Source organism: Canis lupus, chromosome 17 (assembly GCF_048164855.1).
Source record: "Canis lupus baileyi chromosome 17, mCanLup2.hap1, whole genome shotgun sequence".
Classification (NCBI taxonomy): domain Eukaryota; kingdom Metazoa; phylum Chordata; class Mammalia; order Carnivora; family Canidae; genus Canis; species Canis lupus.
In genome coordinates, this window is record NC_132854.1 from 54,322,515 (window position 1) to 54,346,777 (window position 24,263).

General features: G+C 42.7%; 1 protein-coding gene across 7 annotated transcripts in view; it reads right to left on the bottom strand.

Annotated features, from left to right (window-relative positions):
* The window catches only part of ENOX1 (ecto-NOX disulfide-thiol exchanger 1), a 548,612-nt gene extending 526,767 nt beyond the window's left edge, over nt 1–21,845 (bottom strand). For 2 of the 7 annotated variants that reach the window (XM_072782966.1, XM_072782958.1), the window contains exon 1: nt 20,433–20,579. The gene's annotated coding sequence lies outside the window, so the exon portion shown is untranslated. Of the gene's footprint in view, nt 1–18,612; nt 18,679–20,432; nt 20,583–21,512 lie in introns of those variants that run through there. The other 5 variants (XM_072782960.1, XM_072782961.1, XM_072782962.1 and 2 more) reach the window with 5 other exon arrangements.
* Nucleotides 21,846–24,263: the final 2,418 nt, after the last annotated feature.

The following is a 24,263-nucleotide window of genomic DNA, read 5'->3' on the forward strand; positions in this document are numbered from 1 at the left end:
TAATGTCCTTTTATTCTTTCATGGTTGTTGATTGTTATCTTCCATGAGGAAGTAATTAGAAATATGATTTAAAGAAAACTTTATTGAAAATTGCTAGCCTACAATAAGCAAAATGCTTTTATAAGTCAACGCAAGGGGGATAACATAATAACTTAAAAATAAAATGTGGGGATCCCTGGGTGGCGCAGCGGTTTGGCGCCTGCCTTTGGCCCAGGGCGCGATCCTGGAGACCCGGGATTGAATCCCACGTCGGGCTCCTGGTGCATGGAGCCTGCTTCTCCCTCTGCCTGTATCTCTGCCTCTCTCTCTCTCTCTGTGTGACTATCATAAATAAATAAAAATTTAAAAAAATATAAAAAAAATAAAAATAAAAATAAAATGTGAACACAATCTAGTAGAGGGCTACATGCATTATCACGGTATATAAGACTCAGAGAATTTGTGTCCTACACATATGAGAATTTACCCTGTTCTCGAAGAATTTCAGAGAAGATTCCACAGCTTTTCACAACATTGTCTAGCAGCACATTTTAATGTTTACCTCTGTCACCATCTCCATTTAAAACCTACCTACTGCAGCTTAATAGGCATAGTGTTTATTCTAATTTTGCCAAAATGAGGTCAGTGAAGATAGAAACACATGCCTCTCAAGTATCACTCAGTATAGAAGAAAAAAATTCCTCAAACCCACCTCTCTTTAATCCCAGCCCACACCGTGCACTATCTATGAAAACATTTTTAAACATAAAAAATTAAAATGATTGAAAATGACGCATCCTTAGATGTTTGTGAAAAAGAACACTACCAGAACGGAAAGCCCGTATTCCTCATAAACCTGGCTGAAAAAAGGAGCTCCCTTGTAACACCACAACCAGGAGCCAGGATAATTACAATAGAAACACTTTATTTCAAATCATGAAAAGAGTTACACTTGATCTTCTTGTTAGCAGGGGCTGTGCAGACAGCAACATTTACTGTGAAATGTAAGGGCAGATAACAGCTGATTTGAAAGGGGATTGTGTAAATCTAGTTAAAGAGCAACTTTAGAAGATTATTTTCAATTACTGAGATAACATCATGGCTCTCAGAAAAAAAAAATGGAAAGGTTTGTTCTTTACACCACATACAGTGTACAAAATCTAACAAAACCGCCTGCTTTCAAGCAATAACATCAGCTAGCAGCTAATATGCCTTACCTCCACTTTACCCTCCTTCTTCAGGTCATTTTCAATTATTTCTACTACTTACTCAGCTCTGTGAACAAAAAGTCATTTTCAGTGAGAGAAACAACTTCAAAAAACCAACTCCTTCCAAATAACGACTAAAACCTTTAGATTTCCATGTGCCAAATACACATAACCCAGGAGACCTCCAAACTAGGCCTGGGGTCATGCAGTCAAAAGGCACCTACCTGTGGTTGATAAAATGGCATTCGCTTCTCCTGTCAGAACATTTAACTGAGACCATCTGGGCCTCAGTTCCCAGTCAGTTCACCTTAATACATAGGAGGACACACATATTCATACAGTGGCCAAAAGACAAGCTAAGCTACACCTCTTAAGCTATGTGAGATAACCTTGTCACATGAAATCCCTAGGTGTCAACATGGCCTGTGTAGAGGGTGTCAGTGATGTATTTAGAAAAAAAGAAAAGAAAAGCTAAATAGGCAACAAAGAGCCTAACGTAAAGGAGAAACATCACACTAGGAAGCAGAAAACTGTCCCCTCCTGGCTCTGTTATTTACGAGTTACATGACCTTTCCAAGCCTCCTCTCCTTTGCTTGTTCTCAATGCTCCAGCCGCTTCACACCACTGTTCCCAGGCACACTGGGGTCTTCTGTGCCTCTGCGTCTCTGCTCTGGATGACCTTCCCCGCCTGGAGAACCCCCTCTGAAGCCTAGTTTAATGCCTTTTCTCTACAAATGGTACTTTCAATTCCCTTGTCAAAATGAATCCCACTTCACTATGGAAACCTTGAACACTATCTGTAACAAAATGCTGACCACACAGCATTATTTGTGCCTATCCACTTCCTCTATCCTGTCTCTACTCCTCAAGGGCAGGGATCCTCTCATCTTTGTACATTCGGAACCGTCAAACATTGAGAAGCACTCAGGAAAAGATTGTGAAGTAAAGGATGAATTGATGAAGGGATGAAAAACAAACCACATCAAATTTCATCACCTTTAAAACAGGAATAATAATGGTTACCCAGGTCATTCAGAAGTCATGATTACCAAAAGATGAGCAAGTGCTTTACACTTTGTTAGGTGCCGTATAAATTTGGTGATTATGATAAAGATGGCAATATTAAAAAGCCATAATGTATAAATATAGTACGACGGCTTCATATACAGTAAAAAAAATTATTATCCATATATATCATACCTATGCTCAACTCAATTGTGATTTTATTTCCAAATAAAAAATTTAAAATTTAGCAAAAGGACACTTCACTGTCCAAAAAAAAATGTTCTAATGAACTACAGCCAAATATTAAAAATGAGAGAATCACTTTACATAGGATTCTACTTCTATTAATTATGCACATTTTTCTGCATGGATGGATGTATGAGTGCACTGCACAGATTCCACTCTGTGATGTAAACTGAATACTTCATATTCCACTCCCATGTCACCATCTCAAAACACTTTAAAAGCAAAACTGCATTTCTCTGGAAGAACAGGCCCTTGATACACTGAAGGGTGGGGGCATCTCTTTAAAGAGAGAAAGATAACTGAGGGATTTTGAAAGTGAGCAACAGCAAGATAATGATCTCATATTTCAGCTCTAGGTAACTGAGGACTGTATGTTAAACATTTCCCTTCAAATACCTCCGTTCTTTCTAACCAAAATACTCTCTTACCATAGGGAAAGAAGTCTCACATTTAATCAAGATCTCGCTGTGTATCAATAATAAATTCTAAAGCAGTCACATTAGCTTGAGGAAGCACCATATCTGTCCTAGTCATGCACTCATTCCAAAGTGTCATGTCTTCTCAGGCCCTAGGACAATGGGACATCATCACTGGAAATAGCTCAACTGCAGACAGATCAGCTTTTGGTACACTAAAGTCTAAAAACTCATAATCTCACAACTCTTCCCTATTTCTATGTCACAATTATTTTAAAGTGACAAATAGCTCTAAAATTATGTTCAAGATCCAACGTTTCCATTATGTACAAGTTCTAAACAGACCTGGTTCCTATACGTGTAGACACAGACAAGCTCAAGCTCTGGCCAGTCCAAGTCCTCCAAGACACTTAAACTAATCTCTCATCATCAGATAGAAGGATGGGAACTGAGAGTTCTCACTAAGAGGATGAAAAGGCTTGTCCCAGCTGCAAGTTATCATAAGCTAGTTGGCCCATCATCTGCACGGCTACAGCTGTATCCAACTCAGCTCACCCAAAGAGATTCACACTCTTGTAGTGCCAAAATGAGTGTCTCGCCTAAAAAAAAAAAAATGCCCAATTGAAAATAACTCTCTAATCTGCATCCTTTCAATAGAACTGAAGTGCACTTCACCAACACAGAGCATGGGCATCTTGAATTAGCAGAGAACTATTTTTAACACATGAAGGATAAGATATGAAATTAGTTTCACGGGGAATGAGAACCTTGGAGATTATTTACTTTGCCTTAATTACTTTGACTCACCATTAATTTAGCTTTCCTAGGGTACTAAATATTTCACGCTAAGATTTTGAGACTAAAGAAACTTGAGCACAAATTTGGAGCTTTGGAAGTCTGCAGCAGCATCTTCAACACTGAGTCACAGATGCCCCCATTGGGCATCGAAGTCTATTCACGTCACACTGCTCAATGACATTTTCAGTTGCTGTTTGTGTATTGTTTTAACCCTGGGACGAGAAGCTCTGCCCTGACTATGCAGGGAGCCAAACTTTATTCAGCTTCTGTTTAACTCCTCAGCCAATAACATCACTAGTGCTCACAGCTACTCTCACCACTGCCAAATAGGGCAAGTAGCAATTGCCTTGAGCCAAGGAAAGAAAAGTTGAGACTGCACACTGGGCAATGGAGTCAACTCCAGTAAAGGTGACGAAGAAGACACGAGAGCAAATACTCTGTAATGGGTTCATTACCGCATCAGTGAGGAAGAACCCACTTGGTTCCCACTAAGGCACCTACAGTGAACAGGGTCGGCCACGAACAGCTGGCCATTTGCCAAAGCCCTGTACTCTTCCCCCATGGCTCTTAATCATTGTCCACTGGCAGACACCACAAACAACAGGCAGTGCATGGCAGCAGGCATGAGCCCAAGGAGAGCAATACACTTGCTGCCAGATGCAATACAAGACTCACTAGGACCCCTCAATCTGTCAGTGCCCTCCAGCTCCACCTGGCATTTGGCAATTTGGAGGGAGAGGGTGGTGAAAGGCTGAGAGAACTGGAGCTCTCCTTTCAGCCCCTGCCCACAAAGAATCTGTCCTTATTCTAACCGGGAGAAGAACTGACCCCGTGTATATCATTTCATTCCAGTGAGTTCAGGCCATTACTTCTCTTCACTAAATATGCTACACCCTTACAGTTCCTTTTTTTTTTTTTAATAGAAATGTATTTTTGCTTTTTATTTCTAAGTTGCCCTTTCTTCTTCTTGATCAGGACATTGTTTGACTTAATTGAGCCCTTTCAGTCTAGTATTCTGAACCCAAATAAACAGAGTAGCCAAGTTCACACATCTCCAAAACTCTACCACTTTCTACTTTGTAATAAAATTCTGTCATAGAAATAGGCTTCCATGATAAACATTTCTAATTAACAATAATAACCCCTATTTCTTTAGCCTATTCATAGCTTTAGAACTTGCTCACATGTGCCACATACTTTATCTTACCTCTTTTTACCATTTGGCCCCTTTCCTCATGCCTCGAGCATATGGAAGTCCCTACTTGCAGCACCCATAGGTTAGCCTGTTCCCTTTGTCGCTATTCATCCAACCTCCTTGTTTTCTAGGTCACACACCTCATTTGCGTCATTTGTACTTTGGGTTCATTTTTATCATTTACAATTTTCAGGTGAATCTCTTCAATGCCACCTTAATTGTAATAATAGACACTACATTCCTTCTTTTGTCCCATCAGTCAAAACAAAGTGAGTTTTTGTTAATAATTTCTATATGGGAGAGAAGGAACATAGTAGAACAAAATGTGGTGGGAGAAAGGGTTAAAAATTCTTCTACATACTAGCTATGCAGTGAACTAATCTTTCTGAGTTTTGGTTTCCTCTTACTATTGACATAAAAAAGTCATTATAAGGGGGCACTTGGGGTGGCTTGGTGGTTGAGCATCTACCTTCAGCTCAGGTCATGGTCCCAGGGTCCTGGGATGGAATCCCACATTGGGCTCCCCTCATGGAGCCTGCTTCTCCCTCTACCTATGTCTCTGCCTGTCTCTGTGTCTCTCATGAATAAATAAATTAAATAAATATAATCTTTAAAAAAAAGTTAATGAGGATTAAATGGGATGGCATCTACATTGTGACAGAAAATACTCAGAAGCCATTCACTAAAACACTGAGACCTGCTATGTTTCCATTCAAATGCCCTTCTCATTCACATTAATAAAAGCCATCCTGGCAAATAGCATCTCTCTGCCATTGGTTCCCTGAAGGTGTACAGACCATGAACTTCCCCATTTACTTCCTCAAAAGGATGATCAAGGTCCTGCCATCCCAGAGATCACTGATTTCTAAGTTAGCTTTTTCTTCCAAATTCAACTGTAAGAATTTCAGAAGTACTATAGTCAAAAGTGCAGACTAAATGCATGAGTGGCCACCATCTCCCAGCACTTTCAATTATGTTTGGCTGGTCTTTACAACATACACGGGAAGGAGAAAGTAGACAATACAGAGTGACTGCACAGCACATGTCTATGGGAAGATACAGGTTGGCATCCAGGGGCACCCAATCTATCCCTGAGCCATCACCAACCAAACAGGAGGCCTGCAGCTGGTACAATACATTCCTCTCTATCCTCTCTGCCTTCCCAGTGAAACATTTTATACACAGCAGCTTTGATTAACCTCGAATTACATCATGTCAAATTTGCCTTGCTCAGAGAAATCGTGACACCTGAAATTCTGCTTCAATTCTGAAGTCTCTACTTAAAGATTCAGCAGCTAAAAACAAAAACAAACACCTCACAACAGGCAGTTGAGGGATTTCAAAATATAATTGGCAAAAGTGTGGTTTTATAGCCTAGGTGGCTTACGGCAATTAAAATGTAAAATGGGCATTTCTTTTGATCCAGCAATTCTTCTAATAAGAATTCATCCAAATGAGATTACTGTACAAGAATAAAATGGCATATAGGCAAGTATGCTTAGAGCAGCAATAATTTTTAGACTGAAAAACTGGAAACAATTTAAATGTCTATCAGTAAGCCCAAAGTAAACTCCTACAGAAACCATTAGCTGCCTCCTCGATAAGCTGTTTGCCTCTCTTTTCTAACAGAACTCGGAGTCTCTTATTCATGAACTTTGGATGAGATTGGCATAAACTTCTACCCAAATTTGAAGCAGTCAGAATAATGGCATTCCCTTGGTCACATTAACTAAGACGGTGCAAGTAGAAGAAGCCTAGGATTTTAGTTCAATGATTGACAAAGGCTCTCTTTCTCTGGATAATGAGCCCCTAGAGCTGCAGCTATTTTGCTACCATGAGGAGCATGAAAAAGAAAATCATAAAGAAAGAGATCCTAAATCTTGATTAAATCATATCTGAAGCCCCTCTCCACTGGATTTTTCAAAATATTCTTATTATTTAGTTTTAATTCTTATTATTAGTTTGTTCTGGGATTTGTATTAATTATACACAAAAAGCATCCAAAAAAGTATTCAGTCATTAAAAAGAGGATATACATTTATTGAAATGGACAGTTGCCTACCACATGCTATTAGGAAAACACAGCAAGTTCCAGAGTACCACATGCAGTAAAACCCCATTATTGAGAACTTCATTTATACATGGTGTACGTGAATAAACATAGACACATATACATATAAAAAGAAAGAAAGACAGAGGGTTATATTTGGAAGAATTTTATGAAAATGTAAATAATGGCTAACTCTAATATTTCTGAGGAATTTTACTTTCCTTTCTGTATTCTATAGCATATGCTCTTGTACAACAATATGCATTTTTATGGAACAGAAAAATTAAGCTTTTTAAAAAAAAGATGGCTATTTACTGATTCTGTTTGTCTTTAGTGTAAAATAAATGGACAGCTTTGCCTCAGATCCCTCTCCAAACTTAAGTGGTCTAGGGAAAAAGATCAAAGCCAGTCAGGCACTCAAAATATTATTTCATTATAAAATTCTGTGATGAAGCAATGAAACCACTTTAAGATCTGAATTTGTACATGCTAAAAAAGAAACACAGCCAGAGGTGCCCAAGTGTCTTTCTAGAATAGTGGAAATAATATTAAACAAAATAAAACCTCTTGTAAAAGCTGAGCACTTCATAGTCAAAAAACATCCTAGTGGAGGAGGACAGAAGGTGCAGAGAGAACAACATGCACAGCTGCTTGCAGGATGGGCAGGTGCCATTGAGGCCAGTTAAGAGCTACCCAAGGGTGGCTGGTTTGGGGTGCTATTATGCTGGGTAGAGTAGAGGGCTTAACTCTTGACTGCTATTGGATATTCACACTCTTTTCTCACAGAGATAAATCCCCAAGGACTTAACACCAATCCTGAGTAGGAGCCTTCTTTCAGTTACTTTAAAATCTCCAAAGGCAATAGTTTCAAAAACAACAATAACAGAAAACTAAATTCTGTGACCTCTTTCAGCTTTAAAACTATAGTTTAACCAAACATACTACATCAATTATGATGGGGGAGGGAATTATTTGAATGGGATGGAAATATCCGTGTGGTGCAGACTCTGGCTAGAAGTAATACCTCTAAGAGGTAGCACTGGGTTAGAAAAACCTCCCAAAAGCAAACAGAAACCAAATGTCAAAGACAAAATCGTGATTTGTTGTTTAATAATTTTTACTACAGTTTGTAGGATTTTCTGATTATAAAACCTCAAAAAACTCTGGCTTCTAATATCAGTTAATCAAAGTAAATCTCTCTCTAATAGGAATCCAGTATATACAAGGTAACTACAAAAATACTAGGATGGTTTGTTTTTCTAAGTTCATTTACAGCAGTTATATATTTCCTTTACAATAAATCACTACACTGTACCTACATTATATTTCATAAGAACACCATTGTTCTCAGTCACTACTTAATTCTTAGAGAGTCACAATATTCCAAGAAAGAAAAGAGTCAAAAATAAACACCACCCTATAAAACTGTCTATATTACATATTTGTCTTTAGGATCAAGTTAGAGTCGCATCTCCAAAAAGCATCCCTCCCACTCCAAATTTTAAGGTTTAAGGTCCCACTCAAAATTTTTAGGTTATTCACTTTTCTGCTTCTCATTCTAATTCATCTCCCCTTGATGGACCTTTGGTAGCCTATACTCTTAAATGGCATCAGCATGAGAAAGAAGACAACAGTAAGTAGTTCTCAAACCTCAGTTCCAAGAAGAATCCCTTAGGGTCCCTCTCTGGTCCATTTGCATCAGTACCTTGAGGTGGGCTTCAGTACCTATACTTTTAACACGCAGACTACCTAGATCTAAATAGTGGATCAACTACTCTGGAAAACAGTGATGTAGATAATTACAAGGCGACTAAGTCACTGATACAAATAATCAATTTGATTATATAACTCCATCTTGGATCATTCCACTCTTCTCCATATCTATGGTCTCTATTCTTGCCCCTTGTCCAGGAAGCCACCACCACCATCTGTCTCTGGACTTGACCACCATTTCCAAGTCTGTTGTCTTACTTCCACTCCTGCCCTCTCCAACCCCTTCTCCAGACACTTCCCAAAAATATATTACGTACAACAAGTCACACAACATCACTCCCCTTAAAACTCCTCAATAACCGCTTAAGGGGGATGGGGTTTTTATTTGGGGTGATGAAATATTTTAGAACAGATAGCAACGGTGGTTGTACAACATCACAAATGTATTAAATACCACAGAATTATTCACTTTAAAATGGTTCATGCCGTGTGAATTTTATCTCGATTGAAAAAAAAGAAAAAAACAAAACAAAAAACAAAAAAAGCCAAAAACCTTTCAACAGGTTCCTGTTGCACATAGGATAAAATCCAAAGTCCTCAGCATGTCCCAGGAAGTCTGGCATAATCAGGCCCTAAGCCACATCTCAGTAGTCCCATTCCCAGCTATTGTCCACCCTCGCCCTCTGCACTCCACCCACACCGACTATCTTTCAATGGCGCTAAAACCCAAGTGCTTTCTCATGCATGGGCTTCACAAATGGGGCTCCCCACCCAAATAGCCCCAATCATTCTCTGATTATTTCATCTTTTCTGCACCCTTTTACAGAAACTGGGTCTTTCCTAAGTTCTTATCAAGAGCCTCAACTACAGAATTATTTTGGGATTACTTGATAGCCTTTCTGGTAGACTGTAGGACAGGAACAGTGACCATTTTGTTCACTGCTGTATTCCCAGCACCTAACAAGAACTTGGCACAGTAGATACCTATTTGTTGGGCACAAGGAATATTAGTATGATTTCCTCCAAAAGTATTAAATCTTTACTAGAGAATGAGTACCAGCAAGGTCACAATATTCCATGAGATTTTAATTACATATGCCATTATTCTTTTATTAGCTAAATGAGAAAAATCAGAAATTACTCAGGGCCAACTCAACTCAATAGAATACACCAACCAATGCACAGAAAACAATTCTTCTCACTTCTACAGTGTCTACTTTGTGCTTCTTGAGAGAATCAAGTCCCTAACACCCAAGAAAATTCCATTTAAAACCTTTCTCCTCATGCCACTGCCAATTACTGAGTAATGAGGAGAGAAACAGGGACAATTTCTTTGCAGAAAGATGCAACTGAGGTGAGTAAAAGACCAGGATTCAGAAGGGTGTCATGGGAAACTATTGGCTGCTCTCACATAGGTACGTACCACTTCCCAGAATCAAAGTATATAGAGTACTACCCGGGGAAAAGGACCCTGAACCCAGCTACTTCTGAGCCATGAAGGAAAAAAGGGAAACAGAGGAGAAACACACATAAGAGCAGGTGTGATTGGTGTTTTGTTACTAAACAAACTGTTCTTTAGTGATTATAGGTGAGCAAGTGATTCATTTTTTCCAGTCTTGCACTTGTATTAACTAGAACCCTAATTTATCCATGAAACTGAAGTATGTCTTAATTACTTGCCTTCAAAGCTTAGGCCCATTTAAAATAAGCTTATTTCTTTTTCCATTGTCAGCTTGCCCAGAGCCGCCTAATCTACAGTTCTCCTGCCCAGCACTCACCACTTCTGATCATTTCGGAGAGCAGAGGCAAGCAAGTAGTCTTACAGGCAGCTTCCAGAGAGATCCATCTGTTCATAACTCTGTGCACTAGCCCACAAAACACCTCCCAGCCTTGTGTCCACTGCAAGGACAGGAGAACACCATGACCTGAACACATATATAGCCCGTGCCACAGGCTACTTTTCAATATTTAAATTCTTCTTTAGCCAAAGCTTTGGATCTTCCCAGGCCCTAGTCCACTGTCCCAGTAGTGATTTGCATGGCTGTCCATTTAAAGAGTATCCCCATGTGTGCTGCAATGCCTAAAAGTACTGTTCTCGGCCTTGTAAATTAGGGCACCTACAATTGCGTTGTGTGACATTTTGGACATCTCACTTGGAGATAGCTAGAAAGCTTTTTCCTTGCTCCAACTTCTAGCTCTCTGAGCATACTCAGTTGGGGACCTCCTGGAGAAAAGACAAAGCTGCCAATGCAGCCAACCATGAGACCAACATGGTAGCAACCAACAAGACCGCTCTCCAACAGGGGGAGGAACCTGAGTGGTCTCTGCACGTTCCTAACACTTTTTCCTAAGCACACTAAGTTTCTCTCTCATATCCTATCCTTAAGGTAACATGTGTGGCCATCCTGATGGCCCCAGCTTTGCTTCCAATGACATGGCTTCTAAATGTGCCCTAGACTCAGGTTCTACTGAGTCTTGTTCCCTTCTCACAAAAGCACTCTTATTCACATTGTTACCATTGTTGTTGTTACAGAATCACACATACTTCTATATGAGATGAACTGGAGGAGCCTGATAATACAAATAAACAGCATCCTTGTGCAGGAAAGTGAAGTGCCAGCAAAACCAAATCCTAATATCGCAGACATATGTCCCATAAACCAAAGTACACTCACGAGCGAGTCACGCGACCAATATGTTAGCATGGGCAAGGTATTATGCATTGAGATGGGGTCAGTAAGAACTGCTAGCAGAAAATAATAGGGAAGGTTAGTAAAAGAGGTGCCCAAGGACAGAATAACAGACACACTAGGAGAGGTCGCCAAAATCCCAAATACATCAGACAAAGGGAAATCAATGTTGGAAAACTAGAGACGAGGAGCAGGTGAATAATTGGTAAGGAGACTGACAATTTAGGTGGGAGAGGTGAGATTACAAATGCAGGTGCTTTCTACCCTGACTGGAGCTAGTGAGATTTTTCCAGTGGAAAAAGTGGAAGTGGAAGAAGCCAGAATGACAGAAGGAGAAAACCTCATCAGATTTATACCATTTCCATGCTTTAAGGAACTGCAGAATGAATAACTAGGAAAACAGAAATCTCTTCAAGTATTTTTTTATGAGGGAAATTTAATATAGAAAATTGGTTACTCAGGTGATGGTGGAGCAGAAAGCCTAACAGGATAGTGAGGTAATCCAAAGATCGGCAAGAGCTGGAAGCTGCTACCTCCCCAAGGCTGAAGAGACAATAGCAGGAGGTTATGTCTCTGGAGTCCATGGGCCAAGGTCACTTGTGAGCAACTAGAACCAGAGCCAGTCTGTCAAGCATGAGTGATGCTACAGGAAGAGGGATTCCCACTGCCAAGGAAGCCACACGAAGCTCAAGGAAAGAAAAAAATACCCTGGCTTTGCTCTTCTCCCTTTCCTCTCTTCCCAGTGTCTCCCCTCCCACAGGCTGAACACAGCATGCCAGCTGACTCAGAAATCTGGGAGAGCAGCCTGAAGGGGTGAGCCCCAACCAACAGAGAGGAAGAGGGGTGGGCAAGGAAGGCTAGAAGAAAAGCAGAGAAACTCCAGTACAAGGAAGACGAGTTACAGTGAGATTTAATAAGCAAGCTTCTTTTGCAACAGACATACTTTTAAAAGGTTTGCTTCTTGCCATATAATCAAGTGGTCACCCAGTAATAAAGTAGGAGCTATACCACGGCCTATTGACCTTCCTGCCATGTTAGGTGGCCCCTGATGCCACTCTGCGGAATCCCAGAGTTAGAAGGAGATTAGGGAATTTATTCTATATTATCCTTTTGTCAGTAAGAAGGAAGCCAGGACTAGTCCAAACAAGTTAATTTATTTTCAAAATTTTCAAATGAAAAAAAAAAACTCTTATATTTAAAAGTAAAAAATATGCTAAGCATTGAATAGAAAAAAAAACTTGTATACACATGTGCATGTTGCAAATGATACAAGTAAAATCGGGAAAATCTGAACAAGACTGATGGACTCTATCCACCAATATCCTAGTTATAATATTGTGCTATAGGTCTGGAAGATATTATCACCGGCGGGGTGGGGGGAGAATGGGTAGAGTGTACACAGAATCTCTCTGTGTTACTTACCACAGTTCCGTAGGAATCTAGAATGATCTCCAAGTAAACAGTTTAATTAAAAAAATAATATGTGCATTATAGTCTCAATTAATAAGGCTGCTTCCCTTCCATTGTGTTTCACCCATAGTGTCTCCAGCTCCGTATGCTCACATTCCCAGTATTCCCACTGCCATGACTCTGTTCTGTTAAGCAAGGCCCAGTGATCTCTTTGCTGACCCATTCTACCTCTTATAATTCAGTCTTCTCCTTGTCATTGGCTCAATGCTACTTTTGCAGAAATACGATGGTGTCAGGTAGCTCTTGTTTGATTATTCAGCCTTTGCATTTCTGACTACAGGCAGAGCCAGAGTGTTAGAATTTATATATGGGACAATTAGAAGACTGCCTAATCTTATTTCATATCATCTAACAAGCTTTAACCTGTTCATTTCATGATTAAGCATTTAATTCAAAACAGCTCTCTTTATGGATTTATTCTTTCCTCCTCTCACCCTCTGTACCCTTTGATCTCCTTTGGGAGCTGGTGGCCTAAGAACCAGCAGGAGAAACTGCAAAGAAAAGCCCGGCATTTTGACAGAGCAAGAGAAAAGAACCAGCCCCACCCCCAGCTACCACTCATTCACTTAGCTAAACTACAGGCTATCAGAGAAGCCAGGGAAACAATAGACATAAGTACATGCTAGGTCTTCCAGAAACCGATGGTGGATGAAAATCACCTCTTAGTGAAGAGTATGGGGGAAAATCACTATTCATCGCAAAATGGACATGCGTCACAGGCATCTCTGTAACTCTCCTGGCTCTTTAAGTCCACAAATCCTTCCTGTAAAATATAACTTTCTTCCTTTAATGATCTAGTAGTGAATTATTTATATTCTCCAATTTATCTTCCTGTCTTCTTTTATTTATTCCCAGACTTGTGCTATTTTAACTCTAGAAAGCCTAAGGTTACAGGCAAGGCACAGGAGTCTCTGTCCTTCAAGGGTGCCGAGCCTAACGCAAGGAGCAGGACCATGGTGCACAGCAGAGCAATGAAATCTCATTTTTGGAAAGGCAGCCAGCTAAGTGACCACACACTACAGGCCTCCTCCGTGTTGTGCTGACTTTCCAGACAGCTTTCCATCAAAATCCATCTTGCATCCCCACAGTTGCTACCTTCACTTTGGTAGGCATCATTGCTTGCCCTGGCAATGCCACCTCCTCGCTGCTCTCCGTGCTCCTGACTCTTCCTCCATCAATCCACTCACCACATACCTGCCAGCATGACCTTCCCAAGATGAAAATCAAAAATGACAATGCCTACATCTCAATCCTTCAGTAGCCCTCTATCGTGATGACCAGGTGGAGACCAGATCTCCAAATATGCCTCATTATAAAAACCACTGGGGGCATTAATAAAAAATAAAATTAAATAAAATAGATTCTTCTGTGTCTTACGTTGGTTTCCTCCAGAAATAGACCTTCAGACATCATTTAAGTGTGAATTATTTATTTAGAAAAGGGTCCAAGGAAGCACCGGTAGACGAGAGACAGCCTACAAAGCACAGGTATCTAGCAGATTGATGTTATGGGTAACTGAGGCTCCATTTCACCAGGGAATTTGGGGACATAGCATAGAACATGTATCAGCCAGTGCACTGGAGAGTCCAAGATACTAGTGTATTACCTCCAGCTCCCTTCTATCATTGGCTGAGGTCCACTCATGAGGCCATTAACTTCACTGCCCTACCAAACTGCCCTACATCTGGGAGAGAAAGCCTTCAGGCAGCAAGGACATACTTGCAGAAGAATTCCGTAGACATATACTGGACACTGGGCCATTGAGCAAATATGTATATGTATATGTATAAAAACTGACCAAGTCTGCTCCCAAAGGCCATGTCCCTGACGACAGTGGTCTGGGGTGGGAGCCAGGAAATTAGCAGCGTAGCAAGCATTTCATGGGATCATGCTGAGGCATGTTGTGAAACACTGACTAATACCATTAATCTCAAAAGCTTTTCTGGGTTCTACTAGGTCCTCCATTGTCTGCTGTTCTGTTCTCCAGACCTACTAACTCTTCTGCAGAGTCATCCTTAAATCAAAGTTGTACACTTCCCTGCAAGTGGCATATTCTCTTCCACGAGCAGGAACTGTGCTTTAAGAATCTTTGCCATCCCCAGGGCCAAATACTGTACCAGTCATATAGAAAATGCTCAATAAATAATTCATTGTTAAAGAAATAATCCTGAAAGAAAATAGGATGATATTATTTAAGTGTTCACTGGACAAAACTACCTACTCCATGTATCAAAATAATAGGTACAAGTCTACTAGTGAAATTAAACAAATATATTTGAGTACCTAATGTATGCAAGACATTCAAAAATCTTTCCAGGAAAGTATACACCTTAACGCCTTTTTTGCCCCCATAAGGGAGTCCTTTAATAGAGATGGGCAAACAGGGTTGGGACACAATTCGGTCCTGGGCCAAGAAATGTGGTAGCTCCCTGTCCCCAGCCAGGTTGGATATGGGAGAGGCATTAAAAAAAAAAAAAAAAAAACATGGCAGGACTAACTGTTCATTTTCACAGAAAAAGAGAACACAGGGAAGCAGTCTGCTGGAGCTCTGCTGATATGAAACTATTAATTAAGCTCTACAAAGGAGATAAACAGCTAGGTAGTGGTGGAAAGGTGAAGGATGTTTAAGACTAATTGGAAGCATGTTAAACTTTGCCTACCTTGTGATTCTTCCAGGGTTGTCCCTAGAGACACTATCACTCTACCTGCTTCACAAAGATGGAGCAGGATAAAGAAGAAAGTCTTATTTCGATGCCATTGAACTCTTGGGATTTATGACTTCTTCCAGTAATCAAAAATTTGGTACCTGGGATCTAGGTGGTAACTCTGGGCCCTACCCCTTAACTGCAGAAGATTTGCTGTGGTTTTTATGCTACTAAAGGTACTCTCTTACAAATGAGGCCAAAGCAGAGGTGTAGCCACTCATAGTCACTAAAGACCTCATCCATGACTTTTTTCCCACCGTTTGGGATGTTAACCACAGCCCCTTGGCCACATTCCAGTCTGGATAATTACGTTGGGGCTAGCAAACTTCACCCTCCAGCTCCAACTAAATAAAGTATTCCTTTGGACTAGCTGCCATAACCTTTGTTCTGCTGCTGTGGGCTATTAAAGAGCTATTCTGTACTTAGGATGGCTGTATTTGTGAAAAATCAATACCCCTGGTATAACATCCTGCACTGACAAGAAGTATATTCCACAATATCTCACTGGCTAAGTTATTTTTTTTAATATAGTGCCAGAAACAATTAGAAAACTACAGTAATTTCTTCTCCATCTTCTCAACTTTTACTATTCATACAGATACAGATTGAAATGTTTGCAGCATTATATAAAGAAGGAGGGCAGGTGCATATTCCACAAAATACACACTGAATGTCTGACGCCACATGCCAGGCTCTACTGTAGGTACTGTGTATTGTTGTAAGGGCCGTGGGCTATGTTCTCAGCGTAATTGGGGAATTTTCCAAAGGGAATAATTCAATTTAATTCTTCCTATGCTACTGCATTTCTGAACATCTGAATCTACTTTATGTAATATATCAGCATTACCATGCACAGAGCTCCCAATAAAAACACTATTTTTGTCCACTTTTAAAAGGACCTACAGGACTGGGGCACCATGGTGTCCACCCTTGATTTTGGCTCAGATCATCATCTCAGGGTCATGAGATTGAGCCAGGGATTGGCTCCATACTGGGCACAGAACCTGTTTGGGATTCTCTCCCCTCTTCTGATTCTCCCACCACTCCCAATCACGCACTCTTGCTCTTCCCCCCCCCCCCAAAAAAAGGGTCTACAGGACCTTAAACTCAATGTGTATGTAGGTGCATGTGGAAGGATAGGTCTAAGAATGAGAAAATATGCTTTCTTGGCTAGCTTGGCGGGGAACAAATGGGATGCTGCTTAGATATATACTTATTTATTTGCTTGGTTTTTAGATATCATCCTACTTGTGTGGGTGAAAGTTTACAGGTTATAATAGCAGAAGCAAATGTGGGGAAATTGAAAACATAAATATCTCTTATTTAAAGGTTCTCTTTACTAAATGAAAAAAGCATAAATCCAGTCTTTTAGTGTTCTACTACAAGGATGAAAACAACAAAAGGGGAAAAAAGTATTGTGTATTTGCACATTCACATACACACATATTACTTATACATGAAGATAGGACAGGGAAGTTAAATATCAAAATGCCAGTGGGTTAAATTAAATGGATGAACAATAGAATATTTCACATTACACCTTCCAAAGAGAAATGGTTCAGAAATTTTTTTTTAAATAGTAACAACCTTAAAATTCAGATTAATCCTAGAGGATCCAAAGCAAGTACTTTCTCTGGACAAACTATAACAATACTGTGGAAAATGGTTTAAAAAATCAGTGAAGTTCACTTGAAATCTGCCAAATTATTATTCTGCTTGGAAATCCTCCTAGCTAGAACAAGTTAATAGCAGGCTTCTAAAACTAGGTTAAACATGCTGTAAATCAATTTATTCCCCCCTACAAATCTGTTAAAGTGTATGCTTTTCTGGTGAAAATGGTTCTTCAATGGTACTTAATACTGTCACTTTATTGTTTCTCCAACCAGTCCAAGTTTTTCTAAGTTGTTACATTAAAGTTAAATGCCTATCTTTGACATAAATAATAAACAATGAAATCCACATTGCTTAAAATACCATAAGGAACCTCAAAAATATATCACACAGGCAATATATTTCCTAAGTATAGAATAAATGTTTAATAATGCATATGTGATCCAAGTTTGCCACCCAATAATTTATTCAGTATCATTTCACCGAGTTAAGAAACAATCAGCACTATTACCATCTCTCACAGAGAGATGAATAGTCTTCCACCAACATGCTTCAGGTAGCACCTTTGGCAAGACGGCTTTGATAAAACACTGAAATGAATATTATGCAGAGACACAGTCTGTCCCATGTACTTCAAAGAGTCCAAATGACTACACCCACAGTATGTCTACCACATTGCAGACAGAAGACTGGAACGGGTGATAAATAAGCTTTAATGTTTAAATTCTTGCTGGTATACAAGCTGACCAACACAATCTTCAATCTCACCCCTGTTTAAAATTCAGAGAGAAAAAAAATAAAATTCATAGAGAATAATAGATCATTAAAGATTGTTGAAAGGTGTAAATAATTTCCAAAGCAAGGGACAGCGCTTCTGGAGCAGGAGGTGGGAGTCACAGGACTCTATAGATTGAAGACAAAATACATGAAATACAATGCCCCTAACACCATAATCCACCCTGGTGTCAATACCAAATCTTTACTCCCAAATCTTACTGTATTTTCTAAGTATCTTTACTAGCATAAAAATATTTTTTAATAAATTTTATGTAACCAAAGAACAAGAAAAATTCCAGGGCGGAAATGGGGGAAAAATTCCTAAGTGTGACCCAAAGGAAGAGATTCTGGAGATGGCTCAGCCACCAGGGTCAAGCCACATCACCTCACTGTGCCTGAGTGTCCCATAAAAATAAAGAGGCCAGAACATGAATCTCTAATTCCCTACTAGCAGTAAAATCCAGCTATCTATTTAGGTATCATAGAGAACTTGAGTTCTTGTAAAATCCTAAGAGCACCTGACCGCAGCAGAAAAAGTGCTTACGGTGTTTAATGACTACAAAGGGAAGAATGAGGAGGGTCTAAACAATCCTCCCAATCTTGCATTTTTCAGTTTATACTAGGCTTAAGAGGGCAATTGAAATTAGATGCTTCATTTCATCCCACAATAACAATATAATTCTTATGACAATAAAAATTTTAAATACTCTTTTTAAAAACATCCCAAAAAAGAAACAGCTTCACCTAACTCAAATGAAACTTAGATCTGTCTCACTTGGAGGGTTTCAATGCTCCAGCTACAGTATGGGTATCAGGATGTGGAAGCAGCTGTCACCGCTTTGTTTTTCATTCACAGTAGGTGGTTGCCAAGCAACAAAATACTATTGTCTGTTTCCATGATCTATTGGCCAATTCTACTGGTGATAATGCTTTCTACAGTTTAAAACAGGGCCACCTTTTGGACGAGAAGAAATGAGAAAAAATTTTCAGAATGACAGTAACATATATATAAATAAATACACTGAATGTACCCCCAAAATCATGTGTATACATATATAGCTGTGTGTGGATACACATACATATATTTTGCATATATGCATATGTTATGTGTGACTATATATACAGTCTTATTCTCCCTAGCTCAAAACCCATCTAAATTTGAAAGGCTAAGAACTAGAATCTAAATCCCTTGAAGGTAAATCAAGGCATGACCTAGGGATGTGAAAACATAGTAGGAATTATTTTTCAACAATAGCAATAATTTCCAATTTACCAGATGTATCAAATCTGTCCCTTGAATAGAAAGTCCCACAGTCAGAGAGCAATTCTACCACTATTAAAAAATAATAATAAATGTAAAGACTTTACTATCTAACTACTTCGGAATTACCTAACATATTTAACATGCTATCTGACTTACCATGTGCTACCACTGTGTACAAAGATAATAATTGAAATGGGAAAATTCTGTTGTTGTTTACACCCAAGAATCTTAAAATACATTCATTTAAAAAAATAAATAATTGAATTGTTCTCCCTGGAATAGCCTCCTGTGATTCCCACTTTGTTTTGATAGGGTCCCTGGGGAATAACAGTCATGCTATGTTGCTTTTGCATATTTCACTAGCTTGCAAATAAAATAACACACAGTGTACTCAATATAAAGTTGTCAACATTAACTTGCATCAGTTGCTGTTTGTTTTGCATTGACAAGGCTTCTAAAGATAAAAATTACAATATTCTTAGATGTACAGACACAACATCAAAACAGCCTGAAGGAATTAAAGCTTGAAAATGCTAGAGGCAATCACGTTTTGAAATGAAGAGAAATCAGTATCATTTATGCATACATATATATTTCTGCAAAGGACCTAAATAACGCCAGAACAATCTTTGGATTTTATGCAATGCTCATCCGTCTTCTTTCACAATATTTCAAAAGCACTTTGCCTTAACTATTTAGCGCATCCCTCTAAAGGAACTTTTAAAATTCACTTTTTGAAATTCATTGCCACTTGCAAATCTATATATCACAGCACACCGGCATAAGCAAAAACCCCGTTACATGGGTTGACATTATTTCACTATTATTATAAAGTCTCGTATCAAAAGGACAGCGCCAGCAAAACAGAAACAAAGTGTGCTGGTAGGAACGAAACATCCTCCAAAACTACCCCTTTCTGGGACAAAGCCTTCTTCAGCAGGACCCGCCCACCTCCCCGGGAGCGCCCGTCTGGGTCTCTCCATCACGTTCCACCCCGTAAGTGGCCCACCTTGTCTCCCTGCGCTTGCAAAGCTCGCCCACCTGTGTCCTTCCTTCTCACGGGGAAACAATGTCCTCTCCACTTTCTCCATCATCTTCAGGTCTCTTAGCCACCCATGACTTTCTCTGAACTACTGAACTCAAATCTGCAGCCCGGTTCGCCACGGATCTCCCCATGCGCGATTGCTTCCCTCATTCTTTAGAGACGCTTTAAAAATCTCTACCACCCAACAAATAAATGCAATATTAATAAAAGGGTTACAAGAGCAAGTTTTTGTTGTTGTTGTTTTGTTTTGTTTTACTTACAGCAGTAAAAATGTTGAGAGACAGAAAAGGAGGAGAAAAGCAGGAGCGTGCCTGGAGGAAGGAGGGCGGGTGAGTGGCTGCACAGGGCGGGCCGCGGGGACCCTGCAGCCCCGGGCTCCCCCACCTGTCGACCCCGCTTCCCCCATGTGCGCGCCGCGGGATGACAACCACAACACTCCAGAACCACCCCCTCCGGGAGGAGGCGGGGTCATGCCTCCAGCCAATCGGCATCCGCGAACTCCGGGTGTCCAACCTATGGGGTGGCGGTGGCCGTGCAGGGGGAGGGCGTGGGGAGGGCCGGGAGGGGCCGCGTCCGTGGGAGGCGCGCACGTGTCGAGTCCGGGGAGGCAGGGCGGCGGCAGGCGGCAGGCGGCAGGCGTCCAGCCCCCGAGGCGCGGGCTCTGCACCCTGGCAGCCGGCGAGTCCCGCTGCCCGATGCCTCCCCAGCCTGGGGCTCGCCGGGCCAGGGCATGCCGCCGCCGCCGGGGAAGACACGTCCGAGGTGTCTGGGCTCCCCGGGCAAGGGGACGGTCACAAACAACAACCGAATACCTGGCGCAGGGCAGAAGGGGAGGAAAGTTTCCGGCCCGCACCCCAGCGGAGTCCCCCAAGACAGGACGAGGGATGCAGGGCGGGAGGGTGACAACTGGAGAGAAGGGCGCATCGGGAGGGCTGCGCGAGCAGGACGCCGTCCCGGGTGCAGAGCAGGGGGCGGCGGGAGGCCGGGTGCGCTGTCCAAGGTGCAGGGGAGGCGCGGAGCCCGGAGCCAAACACCGGCTGGCGGCGGCGGGGAGAGCGGGGAACAGCAGTCCGGGGCGCCGGGCAACCCCCCCCCCCCGCCATCCCCAGGCTTGTAAAAGTGACAGGGCTGGAGCTGGGATAGAGCGGGGAAGGGCCCCCCACGCTTCCACGCACCCCTCCCCACCGGCTCCCCTCTAGCTCCCGTCCCCTCCCCCTCCCCGGAGCCCACTCCCCTGCAAGCCTCCGTCCCGGGGCCGTGGCGGGGGCGGGGCCGGGGAACCCCCGGCTCCAAGCGCGGACGCCCCAGGGATGCTGCGGGCTCCGGAGCCGCCTGCTTACCCGGAGCCGCTGCACCGGGGAGCGCGGGCAGCCCGCCGCGCGGAGCCGGGCGCCGGGAGCCGGGAGCCGGGAGGCGGGCGCGGGGCGCTGGGCGCTGGGCGCGGCGCGGCTCCTCCCGGCCTCGGCGTCCTCCTCCTCCTCCGCTTCTCCCGGACTCCGTCCCGGGCGCGGAGCTGCAGGACGCGGCCGGGCTGCAGCTGCGGGTCCCTCCGCTGCCTCCGCCGCCGCTGCCGCAGACAGAGGACGCCCCGTGGCGACGGGAAGCCTGTGTGAGTAGCGGCGCCCGAGAGAGTGGGATCTGCTGGAGACTCCGCGGCTCGGGGCGCGCGGGCGTGCGCACGCGCGCCTGCGAGTGTGAGTGTGTGTGAGTGTGCGCGCGCGCGCCCCCGGGGTGGGGGAGCCGCGAGGGGAGGGGGAGAGAGGCCGAGGGATGCTCGTAGGGACCGGGGCAAAATTCTTCGCTTCCGGAAAGCCGTAGAGCCGGAGCAGGAGGCTCGAACACGCGTCCGGCCGCGGGGAGCTCCCCGCGGGGCGGCGGCAGAGGCGGGAAGGGAAGGCGGCACCGAGCGCGGGCTCCGGATCCGAGCGGGTCGGAGCGCGCGGCCACGGATGCAGCCGAGGCGGTGCCCGCAGCCCTGGGTCGCGCTGCCCCCTGCAGGGAGGGGCCGGGCCGCTCGCTCCCGCCACCGCCGCCGCTGTCCAGACTTCCCGGCTGAGCGCAGGCGGCGAAATCGGGACTCCACGGGGTTGCCGCTGCCACCTTGGGGTCCTCGGCCCGCCGAGGCGCGGAGCGGAGGCCCCGGGCGCACGCGGCCGACTACCGGCTGGAGTCGGCGTGTGCAAGCGCCGCGGGAGTGCAGGGGGCGGCGCGGCCCACCGCCTCGCCCGTGTAGGGGTGCGGGGCGGGGAGCAAGGGTGAGCTGAGCGTGCACGGTCCCGAGGAAGGGAAGGCGCTTCTCACTCCCCTTTTCCTCCGCGGAGGCCACTTTTCCTCAAAGTTAATCCACTTCCCAGGTAAAAGTGCGGGTCTCTTCTTTGTCCGGATTCAGCTAACTGTGCAGGCAGGCAGCGCAGAGCAGTGCCTCTTGGAAGTCAGGCTCCTCCGCCAGGACGCGGCCCCGGGCGGCCACCCTGGGGCGGCTCTGGGCCTGTGAAACCCCCACACTCCTTGGTGCATCCAAGCTACACTGTGTACGCCTTAGAAATAAACATGTTAAACACATTCACACGCCCTGCCTCCTAAAAGACATCTGGCCCTAGCAGTATTCCTTCCCATGTTGATTCAAATTGCGAGTGCAGATTTTTATTCACCCAAGAATTTCTTGAAGGATCATAAGGTCTGAGTAAGACTTGAAAAAACCCTTTCTGGCAAAATTCTTTAGAGCAGGGATTATGTTTTGCATACCTTTGCATACCCTCCAGTACTTAGCACAGTACCACGGACCACCACCGTTGTGTGTTTTCTATAAATGTTGAATGAATGACATTTGTTTCCTAGCTTCACGTATCCTGAAGGCAAAGACTTGGATGCTGGGAAAGTCATTACCAACCCACTAGGCTTGCTTGATTTTAACTTGCACCATTTCCCTGTGTGTGGCTATTTCCCCTCTGGCCGCCAGAGCCCCGGCATAAAAAAAGACACAGGGAATACTGACCCATTGTGCAGCCTTACTGAAGGGTGCCAGAAGGGAACACTCTGCAAGGAGTGCAGCGTGGGATATCCTGGGTGTAAGAAGGCTAAAGCATGACTTATTTCAGTCCTGGGTGATTCTGATCTCCTAAAATGTGAGTCTGTTCATTAGCAATTTATAATGTCCGTTTTAGAACAGAGGGACAGGAAAAAAAAGTTTTCAGAGAAATGCATGTTTCTACTAACTTATCAGTTACAAGCTTTTCTTTTGTAAAGAGATTTACCTCATGGACACTGGCCAATGTATGCAGGGTCACCCCAGACTGCTATTTCTACTGCAGCTCCAAGCCCACATCCTTCAACCTTGGTATTTCTACAATCATCATCTTAGAAGTAAAAGTCTTCAATTTTAAATTCCATGCTAAATTTCAATTCCTTTGAACTCAGGATCTTCCATGAGCTGCCTCTCTCTCCACTCATGATATCACAGCTTTGAAATATAACTGAAATAAAGTGTAAATTAAAGTGGATTTATTTTGGGGCTGCCAGTGTGTTCTCTAGTGGGGGTCCTTTTAAATGACTTCTCTTCTGTCCCTCAATTTACAGTCTTCTTAGGAGCCATTTATTGTGATCCAGAATTAATGCGTTTTTTTTGTTATGTTGAACCCCTACATATTTAAACTTTTTACTGAAAGGAAGCTTTAGAACTTGCAGGAGGAATAGAAAACTCTGACACCCCCAAATGGACTATTGACAGCCAACATTTAAAATAGATTGAGTCAAAATCTTCCAAAATGATTTTACAGCTTTGTTTTCCTTAGAAAGTTGCTTTTAGTCTTCCCAAATGCTTGTCTTACTGACTGGGATGAAGAATGTAACAAAGTTTTAATTTCTGTGATGACCACCAAAGGGGGCAGTCTTGTCTTTGTAAAAATAAATACATTTATAAGAAGCCAATATTTAAAAATAAGAATATAGGTTTAATAAGAATGTAGGTTTATAGCAATCTTAATTTATGTTAGCTTAAAAGATAAACATAGAAAGGATAAAGCAATGTTAGATATATAGTGTTTATGACCCACTTAAAAATAAAAGTGTAGAGGAACAGCTAGAATTAAAAT